Source organism: Callorhinus ursinus, unplaced genomic scaffold, assembly GCF_003265705.2.
Source record: "Callorhinus ursinus isolate GAN/ISIS: 27379988/994484 unplaced genomic scaffold, GSC_fseal_2.0 scaffold14, whole genome shotgun sequence".
Taxonomy (NCBI): domain Eukaryota; kingdom Metazoa; phylum Chordata; class Mammalia; order Carnivora; family Otariidae; genus Callorhinus; species Callorhinus ursinus.
The window spans coordinates 91800-119165 of NW_027397076.1; the positions used below are offsets into that span (position 1 = coordinate 91800).

At 42.0% G+C, this 27366-nt stretch overlaps 1 protein-coding gene and 2 pseudogenes across 11 annotated transcripts in view; 1 reads left to right on the forward strand and 2 right to left on the reverse strand.

The window, feature by feature from the left end:
- Window positions 1–27366, forward strand: part of RBFOX2 (RNA binding fox-1 homolog 2) — a 281421-nt gene that overhangs the window by 31910 nt on the left and 222145 nt on the right. The gene's annotated exons all lie outside the window — the stretch shown is intronic.
- On the reverse strand, window positions 6427–6764 carry LOC112831416 (large ribosomal subunit protein eL43-like; annotated as a pseudogene).
- LOC112831415 (protein S100-A10 pseudogene) lies at window positions 12971–13544 on the reverse strand (annotated as a pseudogene).

The following is a 27366-nucleotide window of genomic DNA, read 5'->3' on the forward strand; positions in this document are numbered from 1 at the left end:
AGCTCTGCACTCCTTGGTCAGCATCCAGGGTGGCCATCTGTATACTCTGCGATCTCAGGCCCGACTGTGTGTTCTCTCTCCTGACCTGACCTTCCAGCGGCCCCTCCCTCCACAGACTGTCCCATTTTTCCTGTTGCGTAGTAAACAGTCTTCCTCATCCTCAGCCTTTTCACTGAGTTATTTCTACTCCTTCCTCTTAACTAAATTCGGTTTCTTTTTGAGGATATCCCATCCCCCTCCTACCGGGTGGTTTTTGTTCTGCTTCTTTAGGGAGGTTGGTACCCTGTCCTCCCTCTCCTCTCCAGTATGCCTATCTAATCTTTTACCCTTGGGCGAAAGTCCCTGCTCCTTAAAAGCTCTTGCAATCTGGCTCATCTACCCTCTTCCCTTAGTGCTGTCATTTATCGATTACCTTGCTTCTCTCCCTTGTTAAAAAACAATAAAAACAAAAAACCCCCAACCCCAAACCACCTAACGTTGGCACTGGTTCGTGGGCTTTCTTTCTACCTTTATTGTCATTAGAGATGGGAGACCCCAGCGGCTGTGCGGATAGATTGATCCAGCACCTCAGTAGGCCCTGGCCTCTCCGTTCTTTGTTCTTCGCAAGTCAGCTTCCCTGACTGGAATCGCAAGGTACTTGCATGGCCTGTTCGAAGGATACACCCTCCGTCTTGTCCATCTGGAACTGCTTCATTTCTGAAAATTTAAGGACGGGGCATTACATCTTCTCTTTAATGCTCTTCCAGTGCTCTTATTCAGTGACTCCCACTGCATCTTTTCTTCAGTGTCATGGAGAAGTCCACTGTACCGGCCCACTCTGTGTTCTCTCCCTTCCTGTGAACCTCCCGTCTTGCTCCCTCCCTCCCTTGTTTAGATTTCACAGTTCTTTTGCTTAACCGCTCTTTGGCCAGTATTCTCTCTTTATTTTCATTTTGTTTTACTTACCTGGCAAAACCACAGGCCTAGATGGATGCAGCCTTCATGGTTTCCAACGTTTCCTGGACCCTTGACTCCGGCCTGGCAGTCTCTCTGTTTTTGAGTGACCCCTCCTGGGGATTTGCCACCAGAGCTGTTTCAAAATGTTTGTCATTGCCCTACATTCACTTTCCCTTCACTTAAGTATGAATTTTGGCCTCTTAATTTATAGATGGAATAGAAGCTATCAAATTGGAAGTCTTAACTTCCTGCTATCAACCCCATAAACTGTGTCTGTTACAGTGAAAAATGTATTATTCTTCCATTCCGTGGTGAATCCTGCTTGGATCTCTTTCCTAGATTTTTAAATTTTTTTTTTTAAGATTTTATTTTTGAGTAATCTCTACACCCGCTGTGGGGCAGGAGCTCACAACCCCGAGATCAAGAGTCACATGCTCTACCGACTGAGCCAGCCGGGTGCCCCTAAATCTACCTTTCTGTATTTTTTCTTATCAACATTATACATGCTTCCCTCATTAAACTTAAATAAAGTCTAGCATATTCAGTCCTTTAGTCTCCTCTACCCTCTAGCTGCTTTTTACTTTTCTCCCTTCTATAAACTACAAACCAACTTTTCAAAATAATTGTCTATACCCTCTGAACCCATTGCAATCTGGTTTCTTCCTCAGCTATAACATTTGAACTCCATTCCCCCAAGGTCACCAGTAACCCCTGTGGCTAAGTCCAGTGACTATCCTTTCTGTCTTCCCTGTCTTTGAAATGCCTCTCTGGCCCTTTCCTTTTAACCCCCCCCCCCCCCACCTCAGGAACTTTTCCTAGCTCCTTCCTCAGCCCCCGCTTAGAAGTTGCTATTATTCAGGATTCCGCTCTAAGCCTTTTCCTCTGTTATACGTGTTCTCCAGAGGCAAGCTCATCCACAGCGAAGGCTTTCTTTATCATCTATATGCTGACAATTTCCAGATTGTTATCTGTAGCCTAGATCTCCTTCCTGCACTTCAGATGTCTGTTTCCAGCTGGTTCGTGTGCATCTGCACTTGGGTGCCCTGCAGTTACTGCAAAGCCAGCATGTCTACAGTTGACCTCTCCTCATCTGCCCTTTTGGCAAAACTCTGCTCTTGTGTAGCTCAGTGACCAGTGCCACCGCTTACCCAGGGGTCTTCCTGCCTTCAGTTTTGTCCTTCCCATCCTGTGCCACTGCATCTCAGTGACCTTTCTTAGAAGTGATCCATCTGAAACAGCTCTGATCATATCAGTGCCCTTTAGTCCCATCAGGCAGCTCTGGTGACCCAGCTTCTACCTCATCTCCCAAAGACTTGACCCGCTCATGCACAGAGCATGCACCTCTACTGGAAGTTACTTCTGTAATACTTCTCTTTCCACCTTTTACACACTAACCTTCATCTTTGAGATCTTGGTTTATAGGTCAGTTTTCTTTGGAAACCTTTTGCTGAATATCTCAGGTGGGGTTAAGAACTCGCCTGACTGCTAGCATAGCTCCTTGCACTTTTCCCTTTCTAACGTTTACCTCACTGTTTGCAAGTGCCTCTTTACTTTGAATTCCTACCAAACTGTAAGTTCCTTGAGGGTAAGGACTAAGCTTTGATCTTTTTCTTTTTAAATTCCTATCATCTAGCACAGTACCTGGTATATAGTAGGCCCAGTACTTACTGGATGGTTAATGGTTGGAGAGATTATAGGATTTTAGAACTGAAAGAACCTTATCTGTGTAGGATACATGTCCCAGATTTTCAGGGTGAATGATCACTGAGTGGCATTTGGTTCTTTTGCTAGAGATAATCATTTCAAAGTCATATGCAAAGGCGAAAACCTCCTTTGAATATATTATCCTTATCTCACTAGTTAGGCCGCCCTAGCTAGCTTGTTTCAGAACTTAGGTAGACCCATGTTTCTCAGTTTTGGCTGCCCGTTAACATCATTTGGGGAGATTTGAAAAAGAAAAATAATCCTCATTGCTCTAAACTCAACAAATAAATTTTATTCTTATTCTGGGAGGATTGTTCTCCATTTCTGCCTTGTTAAAAGTTGATCAACAGCAGTCTTATTTGCTCTTTGACAAAAGAAATAGCAGGTAGGACTTTATATTATTTAATTTCTAGAAGTGCCTGTCATGAAGCGTTTGGAAATTAGAGGCCCTTTTCTGTCTGTGACCCTTAGAAGCTTGACTTGTGAACTCTTGAATTATGATCTGTAACATAGAATGTGGTCAAACAGTCTCCATCTGGTATAATCACTGTCTCCTCCATGGGGGTCTCTAGGTGGAACCACTACTTTTGGATCACATGGCTCTTCATGATGGGGTGATAGATTAATTCCTTAGGGGCTGACCTGAAGCAGGTAGGAAAATTTGGTTATGGTCACCAGAAGGAGCAGGCTGTTTGTTTGTTTATTTATTTATTTATTTATTTTTAAAGATTTTATTTATTTATTTGACAGAGCACAAGCGGGGGAGTGGCAGAGGGAGAGGGAGAAGCAGACTCCCCACTGAACAGGGAGCCCGATTGGGGGGAGCTGGGATTATGATATTAGCCTAAGGCAGATCTTAACAGACTGAGCCACCAGGCGCCCCTTAATTACTTTTTTAAAATGCTATTTCTTCTTTGCTTTTAGGGCTGAAACACCTCCTGTTCAGCCATTGGAATTTTGGAGAAATTGTTTGTTGCTTTTGATAACTTTGAGGAATCAGGATAATTTTTAAAATGATTTTTAGAAATGTGCGCTTACTCTTGGGGCACCTTGGTGGCTCTGTCGGTTGAGCGTCCAGCTCTTGGTTTCTTCTCCAGTCATGATCTTGTCGTGGAATCGGGCTCCCGTGTCAGGCTCTGCACTCAGCATGGAGTCAGCTTGGAATGCTCTCTCCCTCTGCCCCTCCCCCTGTGTGCATGCTCTCTCTCTCTCTCTCAAAATGAAGGAATAAAATCTTTTAAAAAAAAGAGTGTGAGCTTACTCTTGACTGCACTTTTTGTGATAGTAATTCTTGATAAGACTGTTCTGCTACTCAACTAGTATAATATTTAGGATCTATTTTTTTTTTAAGATTTTATTTGTTTATTTATTTATTTGAGAGAGAGGGAGAGAGAGTGTGTGTATCCAAGCACGGGGAGCAGTAGAGGGAGAGGGAGAAGCAGACTCTGCTGAGCGGGGAGCCCAATGCGGGGCTCGATCCTAGGACCCCAGGATCATGACCTGAGCTGAAAGCACTTACTTAACCAACTGAGTCACCCAGGTGCCCCTGTTTTTACTTTTTAAAAAGATTTTATTTGAGAGAGAGAGAGAGAGAGAGAGAGCAAGCGTGTACGAATGAGCAGGGATCGGGGAGGGGGTGGAGGAGCAGAAGGAGAGGGAGAAGCAGACTCTTTGCTGAGCGGGAAGCCTGATGCTGGGCTCGATTCCAGGACCCGGAGATCACGACTTGAGCTGAAGGCAGATGCTTAAACTCACTGATCCACCCAGATGCCCCTTGGGATCTGCTTATTGCATAGGGACACTGTCTTCACAGTCTTAGTGCTCAATTGTGTTGATTTTTGTATCAACACAATTTTAGTATTAGGGCCCTCAGGAGTTAATGCATTCTTGGTATGTGGTTTACAAGTAACATGTCACAGATGTGAGACTGAAGGAATTACTTGCATCAGTGAGTACCATAGATTTGAGTGATTTAAATGTTGAATGATAACAAATATTTCACTCTTGTCATTGAAAACCAAAAATGGAAGATAAAACACCAACCCTATCGTAGAGACACAAGAAAACAGGTTAGTCGGTTCACATTTCTTTTTCTTCCCTAGGCCGTTCATGTAGCAGCTCTGTTTTTTGTTTTGTTTTGTTTTGTTTTACTATATATACATATATATATATATGTACACACAAAACTCTGGTTTCCAACAGACTGAGTTTATAAGGACTGATTAATTCTCAGGATAGATCTGAATCTGTTTTCAGAATTGCCTGTGTAAAAATAAAAAAAATAATGTAGAATTTTAGGTTAAGCATTTGATGAATAGTTGATAAATCAGTCATCATTGCTAGTTTAAAGATCGTGTTGGTAACTTGCTTCAACCTCGGAAGGAGGACAGTAGGGGTTGGGAAGATGACTGTATAGTTTTAGCTATTCTGGCTGATACTTTTTCTTTCACCTTTCCCATTATCTTGTTTACTTTGGCTTTCTAGTCTAATGGAGGCCTTCTTAAAGGGTGGACATAAATAAAATATGCATGTTCTTTTTCTCTGCTAATGACGGTAAGAAAACATCATCTGTTAGATTTGGTCTTTTATGATGAATTGGCTCTTGGGAAAATAACTTGACTTATTCTCGGTGCAAGTTTGTCATTTCTTCTCTCTCCCACCTTCAGGACAGGCAGTGTCGGCTTTCCATTCAGTGAGGGAGCGTTGCCTTTCAGATGAGGGAGCTCAGCCCACAAGCCATGGGTCTCAGCTTGTGCTTGACAGAACTTTGTTAAGTGAATCAGGGAGTCTGAATTATTCATTCTCTTCCTCATCCTGCTGTTCATATCAAATTCCTGCTGTGTCTTTGGGGCATCTTGCCAGTCTTCAGCATAATTGATTTCCTTGCTTTGTGTGGGGTGTGTGTGTGTGTGTGTGCGTGCGTGCACATGAGTTGTGCCTCTGTTGAAGCATTCCTGATTGCCTAGTAGAGGAATATTTATTAAGCACACATGGGCAAAAGCACAAGCGTTCACTCCAGATCACTAAAAATATAATGGACTTACTGCTTTTATAATCTAAAGGAGAGGTTGGGATTGATCTTTTTATTGTCCAGGACACATAATATTCTTTCTGGGCAACAAGAAGTTACTGCCTGAGGAATTATGAAGAAGAGTCTTCTGTGATCTGATTGGAACATTGGGAACGGAGACTGTGCTTTTCTCTTTTTGTTCTCTAATCCTATTGTCTCTTCAGTGTTTTTAAGATACCTCCTTGAAGAGCCCTGTCAGGACTAGAAGGGCTTAGAGTGGTCTAGTCCAGAAGCTGCAAACTGGAGGCCTGTGGTCTGGCCCTTGCACATGGGGTTTTGTTTGGCTTACACGGTATTTTGAAGGCATGTGTATTTAATATTTAAACACTGGGAGAACACACATGAAATCCAGATTCCTGGCTTTTCAGGGCAACAGTGGGCCTGCATTCCTGTGGGGTGGACTTTCTCGCATCCGCACAGTGGCTCTTCCCTATAGGAACCTGTTTGCTCCAATACCACACAACCTCTGCCTGTGCACTTCATTTTTTATTTACCTCTGGTGAGCAGTATAATCCTGCTCTAAACCAGTCAACTTATTTTACAGAGGAGAGAAAGATTGGTCCCAAATCTTATATGTAGTGGGAAAAACTTAGGTGAGGATTCATGCTTCTTGACTCAATTGATTTTGATGCTTATTTCTGCAGGCCTTTTTTTGTTGTTGTTACATAAATTAATTCATTTATTATAGGCTAGCAATGTTTTAAATGGTGGAGCTTCTACTGGTCTTTCAACTCCTTCAGTCTTCTGATGGCCAACTTTACTGTGATGGCAGAAGTGGTGTGTTGTAGGTCCAGGCGCCACCAGCGGCGGTTTTCATGCAGGAACCACAATGCCAGATCCCCACCCCTCGTCTTTTCATCTTGGTTTTGCCACAGAAGGAGCAAGTGTACTTGGTGTGCTGGCTTATTTCAGTCTTCTTCACCATTTTCCTGAGGGAAGCACCATAACAGGTCCCATATTTACCCACGATTCTGACCTTTTTTGTGCGTTTAGCCATGTCGCCGCAAACTAGGTCTGAGGCCAGAGAGGTTGCAGGTTTTTTTTTTTTTTAACAAGTTCTTTTCTTACCAGTATGTTTTCTATTCATTCAAAATATTCATTGCGTAGGTACTAAGAGTGAATGCTGGGAATGTAAAAGGAATATGGTAAATCCCCCTGTTCTTGATTCAGTCTCGAAAGACCAAATGAGTCTGCTTTTGGGGAAAGTTACTATCTACCGTTACTCTGTACTGTTAGATTGCTTTATATTCTTTATATCACTTAACCACCATTTGGAATTATTTTAATTTGCCTCCTTGTTTACTGTCTGGCTTCCTAAGTAGAATGTAAGCACTGTGAGACCAGTGATTAGGTCTTGTACAGTGTTGTATCTCCATTGCCTGGGAAAAATCCCTGACACTGAGTAGATTCTGTTTTTGATGAATGAATGACTAAAGGAAGCAATAGATTGAACTGGGCTTTGAAGGACAAATAGGAGTTTTCCATGCAGACAGCGGAAGGGTAGGGTGTTCCAGACAGAAATATCGGTATGAACAGAGTCATGAAAATACATGGTATGTTCTTGTGCTTCTTTGGGGTTGGCCACAAAAAACTGTTTTTGATAACAGACCATGTGGATTTGAAGGACTCTGGGTCCTTGGTAAAAAAAAATCATAAACTAAATGTGTTTCTGAGTCAGAAACTCCAGTGTAACTTTTTCCCTCTCTTCCATAGTCTTTTAGCAGGATACTGGCCATTCATTATAATTAGTGATTTATAAAACTTCACTGGCATATTTACTAAAGTAGTATTATATGACAGATGTAAATTAAGGGTGTGATTCTAATGTGCCTTCAGTCTAGTATTTTGCAAATCCAGAACAGGTTATCTTTATGGACCAATCAGTGAATTTCTGAGGGTATCTGGCAGAGGCTCTCAACATAAGTGAGCTGTGCATTAGAAAAATTTCATTCCTTGACCATCCCCCACCTAGGCCAGTTAAGTCAGAAACTCTGGTAGTAGGACCCAGGAATTCATATTTTTTTAAACTTCCCCAGATGATTCCAGTATGCAGCCAAGGTTGAGAACCATTGACTTAGGGAAACACAAGGGAAGGGAGATAGTTGTAGTTCGTGGTAAGTTGAAGTATAAGGGGGGGGGAAGCCAAAGAGGACAGTCATTAAGAAAGTAATTGAAGATCAGAGAAAGATGAATACCATACGATTTCATTCATATGTGGAATTTAAGAAACAGAACAGATGAACATTCGGGGAGGGGGAGGAAAGGCAAACCAAGAAACAGATTCTTAACTGTAGAGAACAAACTGATGGTTACCAGAGGGGAGGTGGGAGGGGGGGTGGGTGAAATGGGTGATGGGGATTCAGGAGCACACTTGTCTTGGCGAGCACCAGGTGTTGTATGGAAGTGCTGAATCACTAAATTGTGCATGGAAACTAATATTACACTGTATGTTAACTAACTGGAATTTAAATAAAAACTTGGGAAAAAAGTAATTGAAGAGAGTTATTAAAAGATTTTCTGAGTGTGAGAGAAGGGGTATTTTAGGAAATCAATTTAGAAATGTATGATTTTTAGAGCGATTAGAATGTAAAGAAGTTGGAATTATAGGTGGTGTCAGAGATAAAGGAAGTATACCTAGTTGTTGAGGAGGGAGAGAGTCTGAATTCCATGGGGTATGCTGTTTCCCCCCATGAATTATCATTCAGAGATCCCAGCTTTCTAGTCACATGTGATGAAAAAACACTGTTCTTATTTTTTTTTAAAGATTTTATTTATTTGTCAGAGAGAGAGAGCGCAAGAGTGATTGGGCACAAGCAGGGGGAGTGGAAGGCAGAGGGAGAAGCAGGCTCCCTGCTGACCAAGGAGCCTGATGTGGGACTTGATCCCAGGACCCTGGAATCATGACCTGAGCTGGAGGTAGACGCTTAACTGACTGAGCCACCCAGGCGCCCCGAAACACTGTTCTTGAAGTAAAACATCGTGGGTCATAGTCCTAGATTTCCCACTATTAGTTATGTTCATTTAGTTCAGTTTACCAACCATTTATTAAGTGCTGTATACTGTGTTGGACTCTGGAGATGGATTAGATACAACTCTTGCCATTTAGGATCTGACATTCTAGGGATTTCTTTGTGTAACTGGTTAGGCAGTTCTTAACTTCTCTGGGCGTTTCTCCATCTGTGAAATGTGGGGATATGATGACATTTTTTCTGAGGTTCCTTTCAGCTTTGACATCATATTGCAGTGATTGCAAGTAAAATCTTAGTAAAGATCAGCACCTCTTAGTAATTATGTAGTTTTCTTCAGTAGCAAAAACCAAACCAAAACAAAACAAAAAACAAAAAACAAACAAGAAAAAGTACAGCTAAGGGTTTGAATTGAAAGAATCCCAGGACCTTATCACACCCTTTCCCTGTCTTACCTTTCTGTCAGGTTCTGTGGGGTTTTGACAAGTACACGTGGTAAGGAGGAGTGGAGAGTGGGTGTCCCTGGGGAGGAAGTGTCGTGGCTGGGTTAGCGTCCGAGAAGAGCCTGCTGGAAACCTTGCCGTTGTAGAGTTGCGGGCAGATGGGGAAGTGTGGCACCCAAGAACGGTTTTGAGATCCTCCATGGTTCCCAGCACCTTGTTGAGGAGTTCCTGGCCACATTTGTCACCCAGCTGAAGTCTGCTAAATTGGGAACAAAGTGCTCCTCATGCCAGCAGCTGTCAGGATGAACTTCGGAGAACCGGGGCCATGTCTTTCTGAGCGTTCTTGGGTGTTGCACATAGTCATTGTTTTCTCCGGGAGGTTGTTGGGAGAGTGGAGAGGGGAAGGGGAAGGGGATGTGGGAGGCAAAAAAAAAGTTTCCAGAAAAAGAAAAGAGAAAACAAAAAAGAGCAGTGAAGAGCTATTTGTGAGAACGGGAGCTGGGTGGGAGGGCTGTGGTACCTTTGTAGACTGTTGCACTCCTCGCTGCTGTCCTGCCTTGGGGGACATAACACTAATAATAACTGTGGTTAGTTTTTAATTTTTTCGTGATACTCTCAGCTTTCCCTTTTGTCATAAATCTATTAGCGACTGTTAAAGGATTTTTTTTTTAATGTAAATGTTGCACTCAACATATTGGTCCAGTCTAGAGGCTGTACCATGATTTCTATTTAGATATCCTGGATCCTCAGACCTCAGATTACTCTCCAACCATTTCCTCTCCCACTGCCCACTTCCCGTTTCATTCTGCAGTTCTTGTGTGCACCACATGACCCTTCTCAGCACCTGAATGCCTAGCACTGTGCTGGCTGTTGAGGATGTGGAGGGAGGCAGAGAGACAGTCCCTGTCCTTGGGAGCTTTCAGTATGGGGGAGGGGGGACTGATGCTGAGGAGAGGTGCAGTGTGGTGAGTGCAGGGGGAAAGGTGAGTGAGCGATAAGATGGCCGGGAGAGGGCACCTAATCCAGCCTGGGCAGCGTGGGTGGCAGGGACCTGGGGGTTGTAACAGGAGCGACATTTCTGTATGTTCAGACAATGGAAGAAATAGGGAAATACTGGCTTAATGGATAGAACACAGGGAAGGGAGTTAGGACTCTTCCTCTGTCGTCTTTTGTGTGCAAAAGTACCGCAGTTTTTTTTGCTTCCTACTCCCTGCAGCGGATTATCTCTTCCTCTGGAATTACGTGGGTTGGAGAAGAATGGAGAGGAATGGGCCCACCTGCATGGCGGGGAGAGGGAGGCATAGGGACGTGGGTGTTTAAAAGCTCTTGGCAGGACGGGCTCTGAGCACAGACGGCTGTTTGTGTTACTGTTACTGTAGCTCCTACTCCTGCCTTCCCTTTCGTGTGCTTCTCTACAGGGGTAATTGTGGGGTCCTAACTGCTGTCTCTTCCCGCTGCCAGCTGAAGTCAGTGCTGATGTGCTGTGCGTTACAGAGCATACAACGACTTCTGTCTGGGCTGTCATCGTAGTGCTGCCATAAATTTTTGGGGGCCTCTGCAGCATCAGGGGAAAACAATTTTTTTGTTGTTACTGAAATCCACATTGGTGAAAACGTTAAAAAAAATGAGTACACCAAATTTTAGTGAGGGATTGACTCCTAGATGGAGCTAAAATTAACTTCGGTGAGTGTTTGGATTTCAAAAGTGTTAGATACCAAGGGTTAGCGATCCAGGGAAAAGGTGATTTGTCTGGGAATCTGACAAATTCTAGTCGTGTTCTGGGTAAAACCGAGGGGAGTGAAACAGAAAGAGGATGGGTTTGCTGATCTGCCATTTTTTTTTTTTTTAGGATTTTATCTATCTATCTATTTATTTATTTAAAGCATGAGTTGGGGGAGAGGGAGAGAGAATCTCAGGCAGATGCCCCGCTGAGCACAGAGCCTGACCTGGGGCTTGATCTCATGATCCTGAGCCGAAATCATGAGTCACACACTTAACCGACTGAGCCACCCAGGCACCCCCAATCTGCCATTTCTTTGCTCTGTGACCTTGTCCAGGCCACTTTTCTCACTAGTAAACTAGAGCTAATAAGAGCTATTGCTGAGTTGTTGTGATAATTAAACATTTATTATTCCACTACTAAAGGCTTTCCACAGGCTTCTTTCCTGGTATTTATGTCCCAGCAAGGTAGAATCCCTTGCTGTTTCTTTTCCCTTCTTGCCCTTCTTGCCTTTGGACATATCTTTTCTTGTAAGGCTTTTTACCTGCCTGCTCAGAAAATTTTCCACCAAGTAAAACACACATGAATTCATAAACCTGGCAAATTTAGGTTAATATTAACTCTCCTGTTACTTAGATCTCAGCTATTTGATGTACCATTTTTAAGGAAACCTTTCCCTCTTCTCACTCCAGTCCAGAAGGTATTCTTTCTGTGATGTTCCGTAGCGCTCTTTGTCTCCCTTGCGAAACTGTGTTTTCTGGAGGCAGTGGCGGTCACGTGTGCTCTTGCGTTACCGCTGTGTAGCCTGTGCCACCTCCTTCCCTTCCCTGAAGTGATGTAGGGTCTGAACCTAAGCTACCTGCAAAACTCAGGACAACACCAAGAGGCACTGCATCCCGCCTGTCCCCAGTTGGTTTATAACCAGAAAAAAAAACCACTTAATTTACACATAATTGATGGTAAAACTGACTTCCTTTGGGGGTAAATTTGGCTTTCAGAGTCGTTGGAGCAGGGAGCCAAGTAAACCTGATTCTTGATGCATTGGTAGAGCTTCAGACCTTTGCTGTTTTTCATGTATAATAGTTATTTTTCTGCTTTGAGGAGAAAACCACTAGAAATTAAGAGTATGACTTCTGGCAGGAATCCAGTATCGCAATTGGGCCAAACAGTCCTAAGTCCTAATCCCATCGCAACCACTACTTTTTAGAAGAGGACCCCTTTAAGCAAAATATCGACTACCTTTGGGGATGATATAAACCTAAGGGGAACAGTAGTTTGAGACTCCTCAAATATCCTTGTATTACCACCCCCCTTATTTTCTTTAGGGCTGTTTAGACCTTGGAGGAGTGAGTGAGAAAGAGAGAGAGAGAGAGAGAGAGAGAGAGAGAGTGTGTGTGTGTGTGTGTGTTAGACAGGGACATTTCACTCACATGAGCTAAATACATTCCATTGTGGCCATTGGTCTATTTGTCCTATACATCGCAAAGTGTGACCCCTCTGATGGGTCACTCGGAACTTAGGATGGAGTGAGGGACAACATTTCCTACGTACAGAAGTAAAGACCAACCATGGCACTTTTAACCCTTTATCACTTTACAAGTCTGTCTGTCTCTGTTAGGCTGACTTCCTTGAGAGCAGGGACGGCCTGATTCAGTTTACATCCTCAGTGGTCGGCACACATGTTTGCGTGTCACTCAGTACACAGTGGTTAGCTGTTTGTGGAACAAGGTAGTATGGTGCAGAAGAGGGAAAGCGTTCAAATTTGGCAGACCTCAGTCAGAGTGGGTCCAGCACTTGTTAGCTGGAGGACCTTCGACCAGGTTTTAACTTTTCTGAGCTTTAGTATCAGCTTTATTGTGAAGATAAAGATATTGTGCCCTGCACACTTCCTGGCACTGGAGGGCTATTATTTTTCCCCAAGTATTTATTTTGAAATACCTTCACAATTAGAAAAGAGTTGCCAGAACAACTAAAAAATAAAAATAAATAAAAAACCCCCCAAAATAGAAGAAAAACTCTCAAAGTACCTATATTCCTTTTACTCAGATTTCCCAGTTAATATTTTATTGTGTTTGCTCCATTGTCCACTTTCTCTCTCTTTTTTATTTTTTTATTTTTTATTTTATTTTATTTTTTTTAACTGAAGAAGGAATTTGTTTATTGAGGGTAAGGGTGCAAGCAATATAAAAATCAAAAGCTTACCTGACTTTTCTTTCTCTGCTTCTCAAATGGGGGTTGGATTTTATTTGTACATTTTCTGAGGGTCCCGATTTGCTCATGGAATCCTTTATACAGGGGGAAGCTGTGGGACAGATTCCTAGAGATCCTGCGGGAGAACTCTCATTGGGCGGGCGGGAGTGTTGCTCCTGTTGCCTACTTCTTTCCCTTCTGCTTCATGTGTATTACAAAATAGTCATTGCATGCGATGGTGAGCCCAGCAATTAGCGAGAAGAAGCTCTGGAAGCCCACTTTGCCGTCTCGGCACTGGTCCAGGTCCTTCATTATTTTGTCCATGGCCAGAGGGTCTTTTTGATTTTCCAAAAATCCAGGGAACTCCTTTTCCATGAGTACTCTCAGGTCCTCCTTTGTTAAGTAGCCTTTATCCCCAGCAAACTTGTGAAACGTGAACATCATGGTTTCCATGGCGTGTTCCATTTGAGATGGCATTTTGGTGAGGTCTGTTGAAACCTTGGCCCGAGGCGTGGCTGGGATGCACGGCCAGTCTCTCTCTCTTTTTTAAAAGATTTTATTTATTGAGAGAGAGGGAGTGCAAGTGAGAGAGTGAGCACGAGTGGGGGAGAGGAGCAGAGGGAGAGGGAGAAGCAGACTCCCTACTGAGCAGGGGAGACAAAGGCAGACACTTAACCAACTGAGCCACCCAGGCGCCCCTGTCCACTCTTTATGTGTGTGTATACATGCACACTCTTTATCGTTATTTTCTAAATTTTGAGAGCAAGCCACGGATCTGATATCCCTTCACTGGGAAACACTTCAGTGTGTATTCCCCCAGTAGGACTGTCTTACATAGCCTGGATCTGCTCTCCAGATGAGGAGAGCAGTATTGGTGCACTGTCACCATCCATCCACACAGCCAGTGAACATCTTGCCAGCTGTCCCAGTAATGTCTTTTCTCTGTTTTGGTCCAGGGTCCTCTCTAGGGATAGGTGTTACATTTAGTTGCATGTCTCCTCAGACTCCTTCAGTCTGGAACAGTTCTCAGTCTTCTTTGCCTTTCTTTCATGTCCTTGACATTTTGAAGTTCTAGATCTGGGTCCATCTGTTTCTTCGTGACAACTGTCGTATCATTTTTGTCAGGAATATGCTGTGCCCTTAGTGTATCACCTGGAGGCAAATGAGGTCTACCTGTCCCACTACCAGTGATGCTAACCTTGATCACTTGGTTAAGTTGGTGTTTGCCACGTCTCTTCAGATTAAATTCATCATTTTTCTGTTTGTTATTGATTATTATGTTGTGCAAAGATAGTCTGAGATTGTACCACTATCCTGTTGCTCACCAGACCTCTGCCTCACAGCCTTAGCATCCACAGACAACTCCTTCCTGGGATAGTTGCCAGATGGTGATTCTCTGTTTGTCAGTCTGTCTGTATTTATTAGTTGGCATTCCACTGTAAGGAAGAGTTTTCTTGGGGCGCCTGGGTGGCTCAGTTGTTAAGTGTCTGCCTTTGGCTCAGGTCATGATCCCAGCCCCCTGGGATCGAGCCCCTCATCGGGCTCCCTGCTCACCGGGAAGCCTGCTTCTCCCTCTCCCACTCTCCCTGCTTGTGTTCCCTCTCTCACTGTCTCTCTCTCTGTCAAATAAATAAATAAAATCTTTAAAAAAAAAAAGTTTTCTCATTTACTTGTTTATTTCTGTCAGCAGAGATTCATGGATTCCTATTTTATTCAAGAGGTTGTAATAGGTTGTAATTCTATATTCTGATCCTTAAGCTGTCCCCAGTTTAGCTAGTGGGACCTGCTTTATGCTGGCTCCTTTGTTCTGTTGGCTTGACCCCGTCGTTCATGGGACATTTCTTGATTTGCTGGCACAAGATTTTCCAAGGTTATTTTGTTCTTTTCCTGCTCTAGCCCTGGAATCAGCCATTTCCAAGGAGCCCTGCTTCTTTTAAATGGAGGATAGTAATTAGAAACCAAAATCTGGGTGCTAAGGTGTACACATGCTGCTGGGGTGTCACTACCTCTAGGTTCTCTCAGCAGACAGAAAATACACGTATATATATGTACACATGCCATATATATGTACATCTGTGACTGTTTCTATATTCCTAGGTGAATGTGCAAACATGCATGATGTTTGTGTGTGAGCATATATATATCTGTGTGTGTGTGTATATATATATGTTATAGATTTTACATTGTAAAACCATGAGTTTTAGATCATAAAACTAGAATTCATTTGATAACTCCATCTTAAGTCCAGCCAACCTCTTTCCAGTTTTGTAAAATATTCTCAAGTAGGGAAAAACAGCTCCTTTTATCCTCAGCATATGTACTTACTTCATTTATTTACTTGGTGTAACCAATTTCCCAGCCACCCAGGTGCCCCATCTTATCTTTTCTTTTCTTTCTCTCTCTCTCTCCTCTCTCTTTCTCTCTCCCCTTCCTTCCTCCCTCCCTTCCTCCCTCCCTTCCTTCTTCCCTTCCTTCCTTCTTTCCTTCCTTCCTTCCTTCCTTCCTTCCTTCCTTCCTTCCTTCCTTCCTTCCTTCCTTCCTTCATGTGTATGGGCATGTGTCTTCATTTCTTTTGGGTAAATACCCACGAGTAGGGTTGCTGTCATATCTTAAGCATGTTTAAGAAACTGCCAAACTGTTTTCCAAAGTGGCTTACCATTTTTGCATTCCCATCAGCATTGAACGTATGAAGTAGTTCTAGTTGCTCCACATCCTTTCCATTATCTGGTATTAATTAAAAAAAATGTTGAATCCTTCTCATAGGTATGTAATGGCATCTCTTTGTGGTTTTAAATATTATTTCCCTAGGGCACCTGGGTGGCTCAGTCGTTAAGCATCTGCCTTTGGCTCAGGTCATGATCCCAGGGTCCTGGGATCGAGCCCTGCACTGGGCTCCCTGCTCGGCGGGAAGCCTGCTTCTCCCTCTCCCATTCCCCCTGCTTGTGTTCCTGCTCTCGCTATGTCTTTCTCTGTCAAATAAAAAAATATGTATATTATTTCCCTAAATATTAATGGTGTTGAGCATCTTTTCATTTGCATATTTGCCATCCATATCTCTTTTTATTTATTTATTTTTTAAATAATTTTTTATTGTTATGTTAATCACCATACATTACATCATTAGTTTTTGCCATCCATATCTCTGATGGTGGGTCTGTTAAACCTTTTGCTCATTTTAAAAATTGGGTTGTTTGTTGTCTTTTTTTTTTTTTTTAAAGATTTTATTTATTTGAGAGAGAGAGAAAGAGAATGAGTGGGGGAGGGGCAGAGGGAGAGGAAGAGGCAGGCTCCCTGCAGAGCCAGGGGATCATGACCCAAGGCAAAGGCAGACGCTTAACTGACTGAGCCACCCAGGTGTCTTGGGTTGTATGTTGTCTTAATGAGTTTTGAGAGTTCTTGATATACTCTTGTTTCTCGTCCTTAATCAGTTACATGTTTGCAAATATTTTTTCCCATTCTGTCATTTTAAGTTATAAATACAGCTTCTTTATATAACTTTATAGTTATGTAGAAAGATTGGACTGGATTCTTTGGGGCTTTCCATATAGCCTTTATGCTGTGAATACCCAGGAGTAATCTTGGTAAGAGGATCAATCTAGGCTTGAGGGGAGTTGGAGATCCTGGAGGATACAGTGGACTTAATTGCCTCCTCCCAGTGACTGACTGAGGGTGCTTGTTGAGAAAAGAAAGGAAGGACTGATGGAGAAATACGAGGGGTGATGATGGTGGCTGGAGTCTTTGGTGGGAGAGTCCAATGTAGCCAGTTCCAGGGTGGGAGAATGGCTGCTAGAACTGTTCACAGTAGAAAGGTAAGGAGCATGAGAGGGGCCAGGGAGCTTTAACGTGGATTGTGTTGAAAGTGTTGAACCTAGGTGAGATCCAGCCAGGGGTTCATTTGGCAGAAAAGAGAGAGGCTTTGCAAGGGGATGTGACTTTCTGAAGATTATGGGGGTTGTGAAGTGGCAGAGCTGGGACTTAAATTCAGATCTTTGAGAACAGCTGTGAAGAAGGGCCTCAGCACATGAGAGGGAGGGGGAAAAGCTAGAATTCTGACTAAGCTAGGGTGACCTGTTTTTGTTATTCTGCATGTCTTCTACATAATTTGTAAATACTCTTCTTGTATTTTCTCAATACTTAGTAAAATATAACAAAACTGGAATGACAGCAGAATTGGTGATTGGTAAGAGTTTGACTTTAAATCCAATTGGAATATATTTTGGGTTAAACAGAAAACACTAGAAATCAAATAGGAATGCATTTTTGGCACAGCAAGAATGTTTGGTTCTTTCTGACACCCAAAGGGAAAGGATACTAAAGACAATGAGAGATCATAGATCTGGCTTTTGCTGTTATAATTAGCTATGAAAATACTCTCAAGGTTAGGATTTACTGGAATTAGAATTGCCTTTGGATTAAAAGAGAATGGTGAAAGGAAATATCTGGAAAAACCTGATAATAATAGTTATTATTTTATTGGATTCCTGCTCTAATTCAGGCACTGTGTTAGGCTCCTTGCCATTACATTTTCCTGATCCTTCCATAACTTTGCAAAGTATTTGGTGATATTACATTCCTGTTTTATACATGCAGAAATTGAGATTCAGAGAAATTAAATAACCTGTTCAAAGTCATAACTGGGATTCATCCCTGGGCCTGTGTGGCACCAAAGCTTGGTGTTTTTTCACTATGTTGGGGCTAATCATGGTGTCCTGTGTAGACCAGCATTCTTCCCCAGTGGTTTCTTACCAGTTCACTACAAGATAGGTACAGAAACTGATTGTGAGCACTGAAACTTTTATAGCAATTTGACAGAGTAATTTTATGAGTGTCAAATCCAATGATAACAAGTTTGGGCTTGTATTTTGTATGTCTTTGTTTCTTAAAATTTCAGTTTTTTCTAGTAATTAATTTTATGGCGTTTTATAAAAGTACCATTCTATGATGGATTAGAACTTTACGAATAGAATTGCTGCAAGTCGTTCGTGCAGCCCTGCCGTGTACTGGGCCACGTCTCTGCTCTTGAGATGCTTGTGCATCAGTATACAGTGTGCTGTCACACTGCGGTGGACTCCGAGTTCCAAATGGCGGGGGAGACAGGGTCAGAGAAAGGGAAAGAGGCAGTAGGGAGAGGTGAGAAGAATCTTTGGGAGGAGTCCCCAAACTGCCCTCAAGTGGTAGCAGTAAAGAAGGGTGAATCCCAGTTCTCTCCTAAGATGAGGAGGCACACTGTGCCTCCTTTGGTCAGATGTTATGTTTGGATTATGGTTGGCTTTTTGCTGAGTCCTCACTTGCTTTTTATTACACCCTGCAGTGATGCTGGTGTTCTAGAGGAGGACAAATATGGAAGACGGAATTTACAGAAATTAAGTTAACTGAAGGCAGAAATTCCAAAAATCGAAAACCTCCTTTTCTCTCCTCACAGCTACACACACATGAACCCGTACCTTGAAGTATTTTCCCTTTAAGGAAAAAACTGCAGTTCTTTGGCAGGGCCGAGAGTTTTGATTGGCCCTCTCTACTGCTGTTTGCCACGAAGAATCCTGACCAGTCCAGTTTTGTTTAGAGCTGGTTTGGGAGTCAGCCGAGCTGCCAGGTTCTCTGTACCTAATTTGAAATGTGCTAGTGTTCAGGGAGTGGTGGGCCAGGTTCCTGGGATGCACCTCCTACAGTTCAGCTTTCCACGTTCCAGGAGGAAATGTGACCCTGCTGTTTCTGGAGTCCCATGTCAGAGACACTTACTTCTCTCTGAATGCCTTTGAAGTCCTGCCAGTTTAGGGAAGGGGGAGGTTCAACTCACTGAAGGGTTATGTTTTTCGGGAGCTTACCCAGAATGGGACACCATATGCAGTGGCGCAGGAAAAGGAGCCCACTCATCCTTCAGGTTAACTAGGATATGAGATTAAAAAAAGTGGTCTCAGTTTCATAGGACTGTTTTTCTCTCCACTCCCAGATCAGAAATGGCAAAACAGACTCTCTAAGAACTAGACCCCTGTTGGTGACCAATTTTAGTTATGAAGGAAACATTAGTCACCTTGACCTGCGATAAAGACAGGTATTGCATGGTCCGACCTCTTGCCCAAGACCTTACATGTGGTCTGCAGTAATGCCTGCCATTCTGGTTGTGGCTGAGGGCGTGGCTGAAGGCAAGGCAATGGACACATAGCAGTTCTAATCCTGAACCTTTTACTTGCTCAGCTGGTTCTTAATCCCTGGGACCTAGCCTAGGGTCAAGAATTTGTCCCTGATTGCCATAGGTACAACTGTTGAGACAGGTTGCAGTGCTCTGGCGCTGGTGACCGCTGCAGCCTGGGGGGTGGTGTATGTACGTCCGCCCCTCACTCTGTGGGTAGAAACGTGTTGAGGGGCGCCTGGGTGGCTCAGTCGTTAAGCGTCTGCCTTTGGCTCAGGTCGTGATCCCAGGGTGCTGGGATCGAGCCCCATGTCAGGCTCCCTGCTCAGCGGGAAGCCTGCTTCTCCCTCTCCTGCTCCCTCTGTTTGTGTTCCCTCTCTCGCTGTTTCTGTCAAAAAATAAATAAAATCTTAAAAAAAAAAGTATCAAACATTTAATGAGCCCTGTGATAAGTTTAGGCAGTTTATAATGCCAGCCTTTAAATTTCATGGTGAAATAATTTTGATAATTTTCAGATTTATTAGAACCCTTTTAAGAGCTTAACAGACGCAGGAAGATAAGAGATAAGAGAATGAGGCCCACGGAGGAAGCAGCAGTCAGGGATCTCATAGTACTTTAAAATTACCACATTGTTATCAAGTCCTGAACTAAAATTATATTTTAAGAGCTCTGTGTCTCTCCAGTAGATGATTCTTTTCCTGAAGATAGGTAGTTTCTAATTCTTTTTTTTTTTTTCTGTATTCCCCAGAGAATCTGGTCTTCTTGGTAGATTCAATAAATATTTGTTGAGATCAATTAAATAAATAAGCTTCTAAGCACAAAGAACAGAGTTGTATTTCAGTGGTTTCTTTGTGAACTGAATTCTCCAGGTCTCTGTGCTATACTTCTCTGATTAGGTTGCTGGGCCCAGATGACTAGCCTGGTACTTGCCTTTAAACGTTTTATCCCCTGCCTTGGTTATGTTGTCGCTAAGTGATACGAACATAGGGCATGTGGCTTATAAAGGGTACTCAGCTGGGGGCACCTGGGTACCTCAGTCGTTAAGTGTCTGCCTTCGGCTCAGGTCATGATCTCGGGGTCCTGGGATCGAGCCCCAGATCGGGCTTGCTGTTCAGTGGGAAGCCTGCTTCTCCCTCTCCCACTCCTCCTGCTTGTGTTCCTTCTCTTGCTGTCTCTCTGTCAAATAAATAAATAAAATCTTTAAAAAAAAATAAAGTGTACTTAGCTGACAGGCTCTGCCCATTCTCCGCCACCACATACCTAACTCCTTTCCGTATGGTCTTTGGGAGCAGTAAGAAAATTCCTTTGAAGTGCTGATTCCTAGGTGAAGCTGGTGGCTAGTTGTGTATGCACTCTTTATTTTTGTGGAATTTGAGGAGGTAGTGGTGCTGGAAATAATCTTAGGGAGTCTGCTGTACCCCCACGTTTTGCCAGTGAAAAAACAGACCCAGAAAGGTGTTAAGTGGTTTATTCCTAGCCACATGGGTACTTCATGGCCATCAAGACTGTTCTCCTGGTCTCCTGGATCTTAGGTCTAGGCATTTACCATACTACCACAGAAGTCTTAAGTCTTGTTTTTTTGTTGTTGTTTTTTTTTATAGAAAGCATCAGTAAAAATCGAATTCCTGCAGAAGCAAATATTGGCAATTTAGGAATGTGAGTGGAAAAAACATTTTCCCTTTTGAATGCTAGGAGAGCTATCCCAAAGTTTCTCTTTCTACTCTTTCTACTCTGATGTTACAAGATGAAAAAGTTTCATAAAGGGTATGCTTCATTTAATGCAGAAAAAAGTAGGCCACTTTGCATTTCTAAAAATAACACTTAAAAAATCCCAAAATTGTGTAAAGAGGTATTTTAGTCACACAAATGCTGTAATTTTCTGGGGGTTCCTGGGCCCCAGGAGCATGCTAGCTCTCTGAATGCTTTATGTTCTTTTAAGACTCTTGTTTGAGGTGACCCCAGAATGGGAGATGGAGAAATGTGCTCTGAAGGGTGATTTGGGGGGAAGGGATGAGAAAGTTGCAGGCGGGAAAGCTCAGCATAGTGGTTTTAGGGAGTTTTCATTTCATTTTATGTTTTTAAAGGGAAGGCCTGCTAGAAGCTTGGTCCTAACTGATTCCAGATGGGTCTGCTACAGTACAAAGGGTTTTCAGTGTGTTTGGGATAGGGCAGACCAAAAGGGCCCCCTGAGCACTTCCTGTGCAGCTCTGCAATTGTACTCACCTAATCAGAAACAGCCCTGCCTGCTGGAGCTCAAGGGCAGCCATCTTGGGTTCTCTTCGTGCCTGATTCTGTGAACTGCCCTTTCCTCCTGTCTGGTTTACCTCCGCATCCTATCCCCTTCCCTCTCTAATCTCTTCTCCATTTGTTTGCAGGGAACATTTTCTGTCTATATGTATGTATGTTCCTCCCTATTCCTTGTGGGGTGGGAGCTGGGAGGAGGGGAGAAGAGGAAAGGGCGGGGGTGGGGGGAAGGGAGGGGGAGGGGAGAATGGCCAAATTAAAGGCAGATGCTGAAAGGCTTTTTTCCTGGACCCGGGAGATATTTGCTGGCAGTGGGTAATGGGAACATGAGAATGTGAAGCCGACTTGGAAAATGAAGCCACCATCCATCCATCCATCCGTTCATTCATTCTCTCTTTTTCCCCCCAATCCTGTACCCTTTCCAAAAGGTTCAGAATGTTCCAAGTGGGTGGTTTGTTTACATTATAAACTGAGTGTCACTGGCCCTTTCTGGTTGTTTGCCAAAGGGAGAGTTTGACGGTGATTTTAAATCCAGTAGAATAGAAAGGTATTTTGCACTCAGATCCCAGCATTGTTGCCACAGGATCATCCCTTCTGTGCTTTGATGTCTGCTTGAATTTGGCCAGCTTCTTAGCTATTGCTGAGGTGTTCTGCATAGGTTACAAGAGGATTTTTGGTGATGCTCTGCTGCAGGGACAGTCGTTCTTAGGGGCCTTCCAGACTCCACGTGGGATATATTTTATGAATAAATTTGACTATTTTGGTGCAGATGCCTGTTAGACTTGAAGGTATGCTTGGTGTTTGAATCTCATTTTTTTTGGATCTAGCTGATGGTTGCAGAATGTGGTCCCAGAGATTTATCTGGGTCTTTATAGTTTTTTTCTGATCCATTTGGCTGTTGTATCCATGTTGTTGCATAAATGTGAATTTATTCAGATAGAATATTGAAAAATACTACGTAGGCATAAAATTTCCAGCAGCGTAGGTTTGTTTTCCTGACCTGTCCATGCTTTCAGTGCCCCTTTTGTCGTCATGTAAGTATGGTGATCACTTTTTTTCTTGAGTCAAATGTGTGGAATATATTGTCTGGTTAACAATTTTTGTGCTGTTTCTAGATAGTGGGGTTGTCTGGGAGATATCGTTGGGAAATGGAAATACATGAATTTCTGGGATATTCTGATGTTAGTTGGAATGTCGGAGTGTTTAAAATTGGGATTTCTTAAGCTAGGTCACATAGTCACCCTTCTCATGAGTGACTCTTAGTAATATGGCATTGAAGCTAATGGAGAATTACCTGGTATTTTTTAACCGTCAGCTGCTTGTAATAATGTTCTCAGTTTACCAGTAGGATCTTCCCTCTTACCTTTATTTTTTAAAATCCCCCTTTAGGCGTGAAGGAGAGAAGGCAGCTAAGGTGTGTTTGTTTGTCTTGGCTATTATTTGCCAAGTATCAGACTCCTGTTGCCTCACTTAGTACTTGGTGGCCTTAACTCCATTTGCAGAGGAGAAAACTGCTCTTGCCCAGTGTCACATAATCAGTAAGCGTCAGAGACCGCTTCAACCCATTATATTCTGGATCCAAAGGCAGTGTATGTTCTCTCGTGCTCCGAGTTATATCTAAGTCCTAAACTCTTCTCAGAAAAAAATTCTTTTCTAAGGGGAATGCAGTGATTAAAATTTTTTTAAGATCATTTAAAACTTACTTTTATTGTCATCTTCCTCCCTCTTTCAGCATGCTGACTTCATGCCTCTACTATATAAAAAGCTGATACTGGAGAAAGGAAGGAGGTGAACCATTTAATTACTGTTCATAGAGAGGCTTTGAGGCTCTGAAAGTTGCTTTTTTTTTATTGAGAATTTTACTGGGATAATTGTAGATTCACATGCAATTGTACAAGAGCCACTTTTGAAATGGTAGAAAGGCAGAGGTTCTGATTTAGAGGCAGAGAAACACCTGTACTCATCTTCTGTGGCAGCGTGGGGGGGATTGCATGAGGGGCTCTTGGGACTTCCGCTTTGCCTGGGCAGCCCTCTGCTGTCTTTGGGAGGCACAGGTGCTGTAAATACTGTCAGGTACTGTCAGTACTGTACTGAGAGAGGCCCTCAGTTGTAGTTTCTAGTTCAAGGAGGCCATACTGTGAAATCTTGATTGGCTTGAGCAGAGACAACATTCAGAATGAAGGGATAGATTGGAGATGGAGGCAATCTGAGAGATTGGAAGAGTGAGTTGGAATTGCTCAGGGTCCGTCTACCAAACATCTTTGGTTGGGATCACCAGGAAGACTCCTTTCATTGTTTGTTCCATTAGTTAGATGTCATCTTCTGAAGGAGGCTGTCTTTAACCTAAAGTGCGTTTACCTCAGTTTTCTTTAGTTTATCATGATTTGTAACTAGATGCTTGCTTACTTGGTATAGTGTTTTTTGTCCACAATTTGTCCACAGACTTCATGAGGGCAGGGACTGTGTCAGTTTTTCACACTGTATACATGGTCCCTAGACTATGGGACCATAGCAAGTGTACACATCATAAAAGTTGGTTGAATGAATGAATACCATGGGAAATTATGGTTCTTGCTGAGGAGCTTAATTCTTAGCTTGTCAAGCCTTTACCTGTTATTTTGGGTCAGAGTACTGACTTTGAAAATTTTCTAGATAAAAGAGTTTTACTGTCATAGACTTCTTTTATCTCATGAACAAGGTAGTAAACTATTTTAGCTTGAGGTCATCCCGTAAGTTCTGTTAATGGATTCTTGCATTATTTCAGAAAATATGCTTAAGGCTTAGAAACGCAGGCTATGAAGCATCTGGTCTACTTTGACCTCTAAAATGAGCAGACTTGTTCTTTTCCCTCCTGTTCTACATGTTTGGAAGAGGAGCATGATTCTATTTTGAGGCTTGTACAAAATAGGAGACTAAGGAAAACTCGATGACTTTGGTTTAAAAACTCTCTGCTCATCTGAATTGGTTTAATGACTATTCTTTTGTTTAACCCCTTCAACTTCTCATCCCAGAATTGAAATTCCTAAATTTACTTCTCATAAAAGGGTCATAATAATTTGATTCCTATCTCACTGAGACTCTTTCTTAAGTTTGGCTCTTCTGCTTCCTCTTCTTCTTTTTTTAAAGGTAACCTTTCTCTCCAAGACCAGGAAGAAAAAGGATAAGTAATTATGGGCAAGAAAATTGGAAAACATTTAAGGAAAAAATGTAAGGTTGTGTGGGTGTGTGAGAATATGTGTGTATACATATATATTTTTTCCCTTCTCTGCCCCACTCTTCTCTAGCTAGAATGAGATTTTTTTTTTAAAATTTCAGGAAAAATTGCATAATTTCCAGATCTAGCTGTTTCTTTCAGTTAGTTGAGCCATAAAATACTGAATTTGTAGCTGTTATCTTATTAAGATCTTAGGTGTACTCTTCTGAAAATTGGTAATTGATGTGGTTTTTAGATATGTGTATTGAAGAAGCAGTAGCAGTAATAATATAATGCCTCTGCCCTGTTCTTCCTTACTGAAATAGAAATTTGCTTATTGGAATAGAAATTTGCTCATTTGTTTATATACACATACATGATGTGCTGGGAATTTCAAAAATATACATTTTATTATTTTATTATTATTATTTAAAGATTTTATTTATTTATTTGACAGAGAGATACACAAGCAGGGGGAGTGGGAGGGGGAGAAGGAGGCTTCCCGCTGAGCAGGACCCTGGGATCATGACCTGAGCCAAAGGCAGACGCTTAAAGACTGAGCCACTCAGGTGCCCCAAAAATATACATTTTAGATGCTACTTTATTAAAGTCTCTTGAGGAAAACATACAAGAATATTTTCATGATACTTGAACTAGGACATAAATACTAACTATGAAGGAAAAAAAAGATTGTCCACATTAAAATTAGGAATATGTATTCATTAAAAGACACCATTAAGAAAGTAGAAAGGCAAACCACAGAATTTAGGAAAAGATAATTTGCAATACAGTATCTAGCTGGTATCCAGAATATATACATAAATAACTCCTACAAATCAATATATAAAAGAAGTCCTGTAAGTCTTAGAACAACCCAGTAAAAAAATGGGCAAAAGATTTGAATAGATACTTCAACAAAAGATGATCTCCAAATGCCCAAAAAGTAGTCAACATCATTAATCATCAGAGTAAAGCAAATAACCACAGTGAGATCCTACTACACTAACTCCAGAATGGCTAAAATGAAAAAGGTGGACATCACCAAGCGTTAGTGAGGTTGTTCAGCATCAGGAACACTCATGTACTGCTAGTGGGAAGGTAAATTGATACAAGTTTGGAAAACTGGCCTTTGGCAGTATCTGCCAAAGTGTGCCCAATAATCAGCAGTTTTACTCCGGTATACACCCAACAGAAATGTGTACATATGTGGCACCAAAAGACATGGATAAGAATGTACATAGCAGCTTTTTTAGTAGTAGCCCCAAGCTGGATAATACAAATGCCTTTCAGTATTACTGAAATGTTTTTCAATAAATGATGTGTATTTATACACTGGAATACTCTACAGTGATGACAATAGATGGAACTGTTGCTCTATTCAACAAATGGATCAGTTTCACAAATATAATGTGGAGTGTAAGAAACCAGCACAAAAGAATATATAATGTGTGTTTGATTCCATTTATATAAAGTTCAGAAACAGGCGGAATTAATTTATGGTGTTAATTAAAGTCATTGTGGGCTGATAAGAGTGACTTTGGACATGCATGAGCTGGACTTCTAGAGTGCTGATAGTGTTAGCATTCTATTTTTTTTTTTTTTTTGCCTAGATGCTTGTTATATGGGTGGGTTCACTTTGAGGAAATTCATTGTCCATTGCCCATTTCTGTGTATATATGGTCACTTCAGTAAGAAGTTTGCTTAAAAATCAGATTCTACTTTTGTGCAGTGATTGCTGCAGCTGATAGATAACTTTCCCCCTCATGCATGTACTAATCCTTTGCCTGTCAAAGCTGGTGGAGTGTGGGTGTGTACATACATTTGTGTGTTCATATGTTAGAGCCATTGTATGGGCATGAAGATGCTTCTTTTACTCACCTAAGTTTCCTTGTCACATATTCAGCACACTAAGTTTCAAACATCAGTGGGAAAGGAAAACTGGTGAATAAACTGCACCAATGAGTTTTCAGACCAGTTCTCTGAGAAGAATGAGGAAACTTTGCCTCATAGGGCAGTAAATTTGGATTTTGCTCTGTAGACAGAAGAACCTCTCTATTAAAGGTTCTCAGCTACTAAAGGCTTCATTTTCAGAAGGATGCACCTCATTTGGACCTTTCTTTTTTCAAATTGAGAATTAGTTGATATATAACATTATATTAGCTTCAAGTGGACAACATATTGATTCAATACATATTGTGAAATGATCACCGCAGTAAGTCTGCTTAACATCCATCACTATACATAGTTAAACATTTTTTTTTTCTTGTGATGGGAACTTTTAAGATCTACTCTCTTAGCAGGGTGCCTGGCTGGCTCAGTTGGTGGAGCATGCGACTCTTGATCTTGGGGTTGTGAGTTCGAGCCCCATGATGGGCATAAAGTTTACTTAATATAAAAATAAAAATAAAAAATAAACTTTAAAAAAACCTACTCTTAGCAATTTTCAAATATATAGTATAGGATTATTAAATGTTGTCCCCATGCTGTACATTACATCTTCATGTCTTATTTATTTTATAACTGGAAGTTTGTGCCTTTGGACCACCTTTGCCCATTTTGCCCACTCCCCATACCCCACTTCTGGTAACCACCAGTCTGTTTTCTGTGTCTATCAGTTTGCTTCTCCCCTGCCTCCCTTCCGGTTTCACATGTAAGTGAGATCATATGGTATTTGTCTTTCTCTGTCTTATTTCACTTAGCCTAATGCCCTCAAGGTCCATTCATGTTGTTGAAAACAGCAGGATTTCCTTCTTTTTATGGCTGAATAATA